This window comes from Chiroxiphia lanceolata, chromosome 5 (genome assembly GCF_009829145.1).
Source record: "Chiroxiphia lanceolata isolate bChiLan1 chromosome 5, bChiLan1.pri, whole genome shotgun sequence".
In the NCBI taxonomy this organism is placed as follows: domain Eukaryota; kingdom Metazoa; phylum Chordata; class Aves; order Passeriformes; family Pipridae; genus Chiroxiphia; species Chiroxiphia lanceolata.
In genome coordinates, this window is record NC_045641.1 from 16549234 (window position 1) to 16559863 (window position 10630).

Here is a 10630-nt window from a genome sequence, read left to right on the forward strand (position 1 = left end):
GATTGCAGTCTGGTTGAGAGTGGTGGTTGCAGTCTGGTTCAGAGCAGTGGTCTGCAGTCTGGTTGAGTGGTGGTCTGCAGTCTTCCTCTGGATCCCATGAGTGGTTAAAAAAGTCCCAAGACCCTAAGATTATATATCCTCCTGTTCAAGCAGGAATGCCCAGTACCTCCCTCAGGGTGGGGAGTTCCACAATGGGTATGAGGACAGGAGCATCCTCTTATCTCACAGGTGTCTTAACACCCAGTTTATAGCCTGAGGAGTCAGGCATGCTCTGGGCAGAGGGTGTAAACGGTCTATTGATAACAGTTTCTGGGAAATGGCATGGAAGGCTATAGAATACACAGTTTTGGGTTACACCCATCCAGTGATGAACTGGTCCTAGCTGTTCTAACTAGGACACCTAGACATGTCAAAGAGCTGGAAAGCAGACAGTAGTAAACAGATCCAAGATTGTAACTGGGAATGGCAAAAAGCAAGGGCCAGGTGTTTCCTAGATGTGGTGCTCATTTTTACTATTCTTGTAATCAAATTTATGTCTGATTTTTTCGGGGGGGGGGGAGAAAATATTGAGTGCTCTTAGGCCATCAACAAGATTACAAGGGTGGGAGGGATATGTGTTGCCAAAATAAAGATGTAAAATGTGGGCACAATCGCAAAATTTTCCAAAAAAATCCTAATAATGTAGCTAAGGGAAACTCTTTCTAGTTACTCTAGTAGAAAAATAAGTAAAATTTTGTTGCCACACTTATCAATATTAGATTATTAAAGTCACTGGAAGATGAGGATCAAATAGGGCAGACAAGTCCCTTTTATGATAGCAAAGAAATTGAGAGTAGCAAAGAGAAATGAAAAGGACGGAGGTTCTTTTTTGCCCACTTTTGTTGTTTGCTTTTCTTTTTCTGTTTCATTTTGGTTTTGTGTTTTATTTTTAACTCACCATATTCACTTATTTCTTAGTGGCTTCAAATGTATTAATTTATATTAAAGGATAACATTAGCATGAAACTAGTTTTTGATTTTGTATCTAGTCTTTTTTTTTTGGGGGTGAAACCGGATCAAGATTTAGTTAAGTGTATATTGTCAGAATTCAAATGAGCTGCAATTAATTTCTACTCATGAAATTCTTATATTTTTATAATAACCATGGGGAAAAATTGTTACTGTATTTGCTGAAACATTTGTAACACGTTTGAGGAATAAAAAATCTCTTAGATTTCAGCTGAAGAGTCTATTCCTTGATATAAAAAAATATCTATGCTTGAGTGACCTAGCTAATGACGAATTCAAGGGAAAATTTTTCACTTCTCTAAACATAACTGCTAAACAAATATGTGCCTACAAGGCTTTTTATCACACCTCCCTTGAAAATGGAATGAACGGTTATGTAGCTGAATACAACTGCTTCATTACTCTGCTGCTCCTATCTAAGATATTGCCTCTGTCCTTGAGCAGACACCAGAAATCTTTGAAAATCCTCAGGGACAAAAAAGAGCATTTTAATGGGTGAACTTCTTTACATTTTGTTGCACTTTTCTCCTGTGTATACTATAAAGTATGTTGCAACATATCAAGATAACACGTACCATGTTTTGACTATGGACACTTACAAGAATTGTCAATGTTTGGGTTGTTTTGTTGTCAAGCAATGACAAATATGACTTTTAACAGTAAGTTCCTTTACAAGGCTAGGATGTCTAACTAACATTTGAGTAGCTGTTTCCATTGAATTACAGTACCATTAATCATCTCCACTAATTCAGTAAAAACACTGTCAATACGATAAAACATTTTTTTATTGAATTAATGAAAGTGGTTGGTTACTAATAGGATATGACTGCATTAGGGAAATGTATAAAGTAACATGATAGATTAACAAGGAAACATTTAATAAAGATTTCATATAATTTTTAACTCGTTCCAAATCCTATGAGAAAGGAATGAAAATATGTATTACGAAGAGAGTCACTGCATAAACTTGCTGAATATCACCACTTTACTATTTCCCTTGACAGTTTTTTGAGGGTGTCAGTACTTTGTTACAAAGGACTCAAGGGCCATGTAGTCTACCCTCACTCAGGTGGGTAAACTAAGACATATGTCTGACCCTTTCTTGATTTTCTGTTTTGTCATTTATAAAACGTGAAAAATTGCATGCACCCTTTGTTCTGTGCTACAAGATTTCCCAAAAGAAATACTGAACATGAGCCTTGCATTATTCATATACAGAGATTTTATCTTTCTGTGAGTAAAGATGCTCTAAACCCACCTCAAATAATGATGGTTTCTGTAGCCTCAGGCAACCCACTTATGGCCTTTCAGAAGGTGCACTTAAACTTTCCATTGGCTTTAGCTAATGTAATATCTGAGTTGTGGTATCTCTGCAATTCAGGTTGTTCACCTTAAGCTGAGCCTTAAGCTCAGTTTCTTCAGTGGTAGCGTAGTTGCAACAACTCTTGTATCTGTCCAGGCTGATTTCAGAATTAGTGACTTATTGGCCAGAAATCAATTTTTGTATGAGAATTAGTTAAAAATAAGAAATTCAATTGTTTCTTGAAAGGCAAAATGGTAACTTGCTGAGGATGTTTGAACACTGCAAAGTAACATAGCTACTATAACATGAAAAACAAAGTAATATAGTTAATTGTCCATGGAAGAGCTTTGTCTTTCTTTTGTGCTTACACATGCATAATGTATCAGTAAAGTCAATGAAGAGGTACTAAAGGGACAACAATTCTATCTGTAGAACACTGCATGCATTTAGCATTGGACATGTGCTAACACCAGCCATGCTGAAGCAAATAAGTTCTCTTCAGCATTACATCTTGAGAAAAATCCTCATCTGTGCGAGTGGCTCTCTTTATCTGAGGTTTATTTCAGTTTTGCTGCATGTGATAAAGGTTCTGGTTTATATGTGGTATTAAGTTTATAGTGATGATAAATAGATTTACCTTCCTATTGGAGAGAGATTAAAACATGTATAATTTTGCAATGTGTACAATTCTATCTGTCTTTGGCTCCCACCTGCCTATGACACACAAAGCATACCATATTGTGAAAAGGTACCATGTATACGTACCATGTACCTAGGAAATATATAAATATGAAGAGGTAATTTTCTTCAAATGAATATATCATGGTATGTTTGATGTATAAATGCTACAAAAAATTAATAAATTACTCGACACTTTTCACTTATGGTCCTTCCTAAAAGGGTGGAAGTATTGAGTTGAACAAACCCTAGTACTTTCAAGAGTAAAAATATATTTGTTCATATCCGTATTAACAGCTAAAAAAACCCCAAAACAAATGCAAGGCACCATGCCAAATTGTCTTCTTTACATGGACTGTGAAAGTGACTTTACATTCTGTGTCTCCACTAGACAATATTTGTCTTAGCAGAGTTAAAGGGAAGAAAGAATTTCTCGGACTCCTTTTTCTTTAAACAGAACACAGAAGAAAAGGTATAAAGTTTATACAATATAACAGAGCTTTATTGGAGATTGATTTACTTTATTTCAAGCTTGATAAACTCCATAAAGCAAAGTTTATTGTAAGAAACATCAAATTTGAACAGCGTTTTTGCCTAAAAAGAAGTAGGATGTTAAAGAAGGAAAAAACACTGTTTGTAGTGATAGGTCATAAACACAGAAGACAATTCTAATGTTTGGAAGCTTAGTATAATTCAAAATGCAAAAGATGTAATTTAGAAAATTCTATTGAATTTTATCACTTCTTTCATTGTAATATTGTGTAAAATATTAATTGTTCTACAAGATTAAGACTGATGACATACAGTTCTTTTAGAAGACTGCCTTTCTTCTCTCACAAACATTGTGATTTTTGATGGAAAATAATATCCAGTCTTTATTGGCTAAAAACATAAAAAGAGAAAAGTAGACAGGACACTGAAGAGGATGAAAATAAAAGAGCAGAAACTGAAAATGTAACATAATGCTTTTGCAGTAGTCTGAATTCTAGTTTAAAACAAAGTTTTATATGGCCAAGAACTGCTACGTGAGATACGTATGTTTTCAAAAGTCCTCTTACTAAAAAATTCTAAAAATCACAAGAAAAGCATTATAGTATTTCTTATCAATTCAATCCACCTATTTTGTTTGTTTGTTTGTTTGTTTTGTTCATTAATGTATAGGCATATATTAAAACTTTCTTATCAGTCTGAAACATTTTTAAACTTCTGGAAGGAATGCATAAATTCTCTCAGGCATTATTCCCATTGGTAAAATCACCAGGGAACTACATCATTGAAAGTTAGCATTAAATGTTTGTTTTGTTATACTTAAAATGACTTCTGTTTTTATTAAACAAATGTCAAGTGAAGAGCAGTATTAGAGCTATACATTTATCCTTGAATTATTAATCTTTCATGAAAGTAATAGTGCTAGAGAATTCACGTGTGTGCATTACCAGCAATGTATAAACTTCACTCCATGTGGCTTGCAGAAGATTCATTAGAGTCTTGGCAAAATATTTCCTTTTACAACACATTAAGATCTGCAAGATTTTTGTGAACTATTAATAATACCTATTTTCAATATGCTGATCAAGTCTCTTGTGGTGCTTGTTCTGCTGCAAAATGTGTTCAAAAAAGGAATACCTTTTTTCTAAAATTTAAATAACCTGGAGAGCTCAGTTAAAAATGAGAAAAAGAGAACAGTGCTTAAACATGTACGTTCCTCTTTTTAGCACCACTTCGAGTGCTTTAAAAAGTCTTGATAACACTTAAAAGCAGAATGATCTTGAATGTTTTACAACACAACTGATATTTAATTAGCCTCAAATCTGTGCTAGAAAGACATGTTTGTATACCCAGAGCACTACTCTATCCAAGAGAGAGCGTATTAGGGTTTATATCACCATTTCATTTCTCAGTGGTACATCTTATGGAATGCTGTGTTTGGGGCAGGGGGAAAGCAATCAGCTGGAAAGGACTCTGATGAGACAGAGTACAAAAAAACGATTCAAGGACAGCAACAAAAAAATGTTGAGATGACACTGTTGCTGTTTGAAATAGGACTGTTGAGATTTTAACATTCATACAGTATGCACGTCAACATCTGTGTATAGTTATTTTCAAACTGTTGATGACTTATATATGTCTACTTTCATGACACAGAGATGCAAGTACCAGACTAGTGGGAATGTGTATGACTTGCCTGCCTCACAAAATTCACACAATGACATGTTGATAAGTACAACGTTGTAATAGATAAAACTTCCAAAATACAAAGGGCTTTTAATATTTAAAAAAAAAAAGACAAAAAAAAAAAAAAAGACAGTGGAATACTCTCTTTGTACTCCAGTTTTGCAGATTAAGAATCAAGAATGTGAGCTATTTTAGTTGTTTGATATGGGTACTGGTGAGAACAGTTCCCAGAAGGATCTGAGTGCCCTCTCACCCCTTAGATAGATTCCACTAATGTAATCTCCATGCAAACAACTGATTTGTGCTGTGTGGATTTGGTTCAGTATATTAGGGTTCGTTTCTAGGTAGGATCTCTTCACATTTCTATGGCCTTTAAGGACATCATATGTGATAGCAATATGTATGGAAGGATCCAATAAGAAGAAAGATGAAATATTTGAGATGTAGAATTTAATTCTGTAATGGCATTAGTGTAATAAAAGAAAATAAACATTTCATTTCTATAAAGATGTACAACGTGGTTGTGGGCATAAGTGGAATGTTACTATTAAGTTAAATAAGACTGGATTCCCCACATGAATGTTTCTATCCTCCAAAAAACTGTATTGGGCATTTTTGCATCACTGACTCTTAGGTGTTGTCATATTTCTGAGTGTATGTCAGGGTAGGACATCAGGAAAAAAAAAGAGATAAAAAAGAGGACAGCTGTTTCCTACAGACAATATTATTACCTTTCTTTTACATTCTAGAAGCTACTAGACTTTTAGAAACATGTTGTAAAATAAAAACATTAATAATAATAATTAATAATTTTGATCAAAATAGTAGATGGAAGGTTTTTTTCTAGTCTTCTGTTTCTCCAACCCAAAATGTTAAACCAAGATTTTTTTCTCAAAAAATCACAGAACCAATTAAGTTGGATAAGACCTCTGAAATCGTCAAGTCCATCCTATGACTGAACACCACCATGTCAATTAGTCCATGGCACTTACTGTCACCTCCAGTCTTTCATTAAACACCTCCACGAGTGGTGACTCCACCACCTCCCTGCGCAGCCCATTCCAATGTTTAATTACCTCTCTGTGAAGAAATTCTTCTTGATGTCCAACCTAAACCTCACTTGGTGCAGCTTAAGTCTGTGTCCTCTTGTCCTGTTGCCAGTTGCCTGGAAGAAGAGACTGACTCCCATTTGGCTACAGTCTCCTTTCAGGTAGTTGTAGAGAGTGATAAGGTATCCCCTGAGCCTCCTCTTCAGGCTAAAGATTTCTCCTTTAAACCTTAGATTTCATTGGGTGGGGCTTGTCCTGTACAAAATCATTCCTCAAATATACTCTGCCTACTTTCAGCTGAGTAACAGACCTTGCTTTCCATGTCAAATAACCTAGAAATATTCATTATCTCAAGTAAGGAATTAATGTATGATCTCAATTATGAAATGCTCTTAGATAAAACCTGTCAAGCTCTCAATAAATGAATGAAACTCACAATGTCTCTAATTAGCAAAGCAAATATAAATAAAATTACTATAGTCCCTAAATTTAATTATCAATTCATGAAAATTGGTTTACTTCTCCCAGCACAATTTTTAAAAAACTGTAATTCATCTTTTAAGGATTCCTCTGTCTATGTAAAATACAGGATTAGGTATAAAAGCATTGACTTCTAAAAAATAAACTAGTTTCATCAGACTTTGAATTCCAGCCTCAATAAAAATATATATATAGACAAAATTCAACAAAGATGTACTTAGAGCTAGAATTGTGGAAACAGCAAAGACTAATGTAAAGTGCTGATGGAGTAGATATTCACGTATTTCATTTGCCTCCAAAATTTCCCAATAGATTTTTGGCCTTTCCTTATTAATACCATTGGAGAACAAACAAAAGAACCTTCCGCAATTACTATGACTACAAGAGGAATTTCTAATCACAAACTAATGCAGTAAGATTAAGTAGGTAGGGTTTGGAGCACTTTGTAGGAGAAGAGAAATGTCTATTTCTCTTCTTTCTCTCTCCCCGCAGTAAAGAGCTGATAAAAAGCCCCACTGTGATGTTTCACAAATGGCCTTTCTAGAAGAAATATCCCGTTCAGCACTTTCCATTGACTATAGCTCTGTCTTGGGATCAGAATCTGTCTTTCACTCTCTGCCTCCCTGTGACTGAACTACTCAGGGCTCGTTATTTGCCAAAACTATTTGCATGGTCTCAGTTAATGCTCCTGACCGCCAGCCCTCCACCCCCACCAAATGGTTAATTTCTGTGGATGTATCTATGCAGTTGTACACACTGAAAACTAGACATATGCAGTAAAGAAGTTACATGTGATAACAATAGCCAAGTACAGAGATTTTTAAATTCATATGCTATGCAGGTGTCAAATAATATTCACCATATTGTTAGAAGGACAGGATAAAAATAAAATATCTTTCTTGCATCATGAGTTAAAAGAACATGAGCTATAAGCACTGGGCTACCTGTCACAGCTCTTCCTGTTTGCCTTGTGTGTGAGTCTGCCTGTCTCATCATCTATCCTTCTCCCTGAATAGAAAGATAAAAATATCAATTACACCTTTTAAGGAGAGGTATATTTTTTGAAACAAAAAGTTTCTACCATGCTTATCTCTTCTTAGTTTAACCTTGTGGGTGGGACTCACTTAAGGCTTTTTGAGGCCAGTCTGCAAGATGTTTATGTTGTTCTGTTCCTCAAACTTCTGTGTGATAGTTCCCTTAATAGTTCTCTCTGCACCATACCTTAAGGCAGCAGTAAACTGCACAAAGCACCCTTTCTCTCCATCTGTGAGTATGTCACTCTGACTGTACAGATATCTGATTTTTTCAGAATCCTTCAGTGAAAATATATTTCACGTGGCAGCAGGCATGTCGCCATGGTAAAACTGTTCAGCGTGTAAACATTGTCAGGATGTCTGATCAAGCAGTGTGAAGACACTTTCTTTAGATCCGAGAGATACTGGTTCAAATCTTTTCTTCACAGTGTGCATAGCAGATAGCCTTTGACCAGGTACCTAAGCGTGATGGGACTCAGCTGAGAATTTCCATGTTCAGCACCAAAATCCAATTTAGTTATCAATGAGTGAATAAAATTGCCTTGGTGCCTGATGGTATTTTCCAGACTATGCCTGTAATCATCTCTATTTGAAGATGTCGAACATCTATGACCCTTAAACCTTCGTGGGACTGTAACAGGTATTTCTCTCTATCTTCCAAACAAGAAATAAACTGGAACCCATCCTTAAGGCGCTTCTAATTGAATTGACACCACAAACTGTAACAAGTCACTATCCACATTTTATGTGTTGCTTCAATATTTGGGTGCATATCCAAGATACCAGAGCCCTGTGACAAACCTCTCACTCTTCTTCAGCTCTCAAGATTATTTGGATTTCAGTAGTTTCCAGTATGTACAAGACACATGTGCTGTGAACAGTGAATACCACCACGCATAAATGCTCTCATGGGAGATCAATGTCTGGTGCCTTATTGTGCTTTAGCTCCCCCGCAGCAGAATGGTGAAGCAGAATTTTTTTTAATTTATAAGAGTGTGGTGAGGATACATTACATAAGCCTTTGCAGGGTGCAGATGTTCAGGCAATGCTAATATAATCCATTTAGAAAACTTAAGTTATTTGCTTAAATATTTTTGTGACTGACGGTTGTCTGTAATGCCTTTGTTTTCAGAAACAGTTTTCCACTTAAAAGATAAGCTATTAATGTGGAGATACATTATTGCCATTCTCGGTATTATGACCCTGACTTTTGAGTCTCTTTCAGCTATGTTACTTACATTTCTTAGTTTTATGTTGTTCCACTGAATGTTTCTATGTAAAAAAGGCTCTTCCAGGAATTTCATTAAGGTATTGGGAAGCCCAGTGTACTGGAGCTGAACTTTATTCCCAGAACTATCAGCAATCTGTCAGTGGTAAGGTTTCCTGGAATGATATCAAACCCCCTGCCTACTATAGCCAAAGGAATGGTGTTAGTCCCTCTCTAGCAAATTGTATTTAAGTGTAGTTTTCTGGGAAAGTGACAATTGTTTAGAAATCCCAGAGGCATAGGTACATTACTAAATCTTAGACAGTTAGACAGATTCCAAAGGCTATAACTGCTTTCTCGTACATCTATAAATTTACACAGTGGTGGAATTTGAGTACAGGGAAGGGTGAAGTGAGAATGAAGGTAAGGCTACATCTCTCCCAAAAAATTGAAATATATAGTTTTCCAAATATTTTCTAGACATCAGTTGATGGTAAATAAAGCAAGTAAAAGCTCAACTTTCTGGTTTTATATCTTTTTGTGTTGCAAATTAGAACGAATAGCTCAAACTGTTGGGTATGGTGTTAAGCTGTGTCAGGGGGGGTTTATGTTGAATATTAGGAAAAAATTTTTTAAAGACAGAGTAATCAGACATTGGAATGGGCTGCCTAGGGAAGTGGTGGATTCACCATCTCTGGAGGATTTTAAGTTGAGATTGGATGTGGCACTTAGTGCCATGGTCTAGTAACTACAACGGTGTTGGATCAAGGCTTGGACTTGATGATTTCGGAGGTCTTTTCCAACCCAGTTGATTCTATGATTCTATTCTATGAAACTGAAGTCTTTCTGTGGAACAAAATACGGAACAAAAAGGATCTGTTCAGAAAAGAAAAAAAAGAAATATTTGTTTCTGAAAAATTAAAAGACATGCTCATGAATATGAAATAATAAATGTGAAACAAAATATTTTGACATTAGTGAAGTTAAATGTTTTAACACTAGTCATATAAATGAGAAAGTCACAAGGCTTCCCTTTGACACTAATTTGATGATCAATATGACACATTTCTGCAAAACAATTTGATTACTAAAAAGCAGTATTTTATGCAGGAATTTTTTTATCCTTCTCTGGTTTGAAAAAAAAAAAAAAGTCTGGAAATAATTGTGAAACCACTCTCTTTGCCTAATTAATTCCTGGAAAAAATATTGCTTATATATGTTAATTCTTGAACTGTGTTAACCTTGAGAATGCTAGGTAAGCTTCTTCAGAAAAGCAAAAAGCAAAAATAACTGAGGGAATTACAGTGGAAGCCAAAAATTGGATCCAAGCTCCAGTAGCTTTAGAGAGGTTAATTTCTCAGTCTTATTCTCAGCCTTTTCACATGTTTGCTCTATTTGACAATAAGTTGTCAAAGCAGGAATTTTCATCCAAGTGACGTTCTTGACCATTACCAATTGACCCAAATTTATATATTTAAGAACTGAATGTTTCTTCACGTTCTCTACTCAAAATGGTTCTTAATTAGCATATAATAGCCATCACAGTAGAATAAAATAAAAATTATCATTTTGATTTTTCTCCTTTATATTATATCAAATGATCGTTGTTTGGGAGATCTTTGTCTCTAAACATTCAAAAGTACAGTGATTTATGCCAAGTAGAACACAGTCAGCAGAATAAGGGATCTGTTACCTC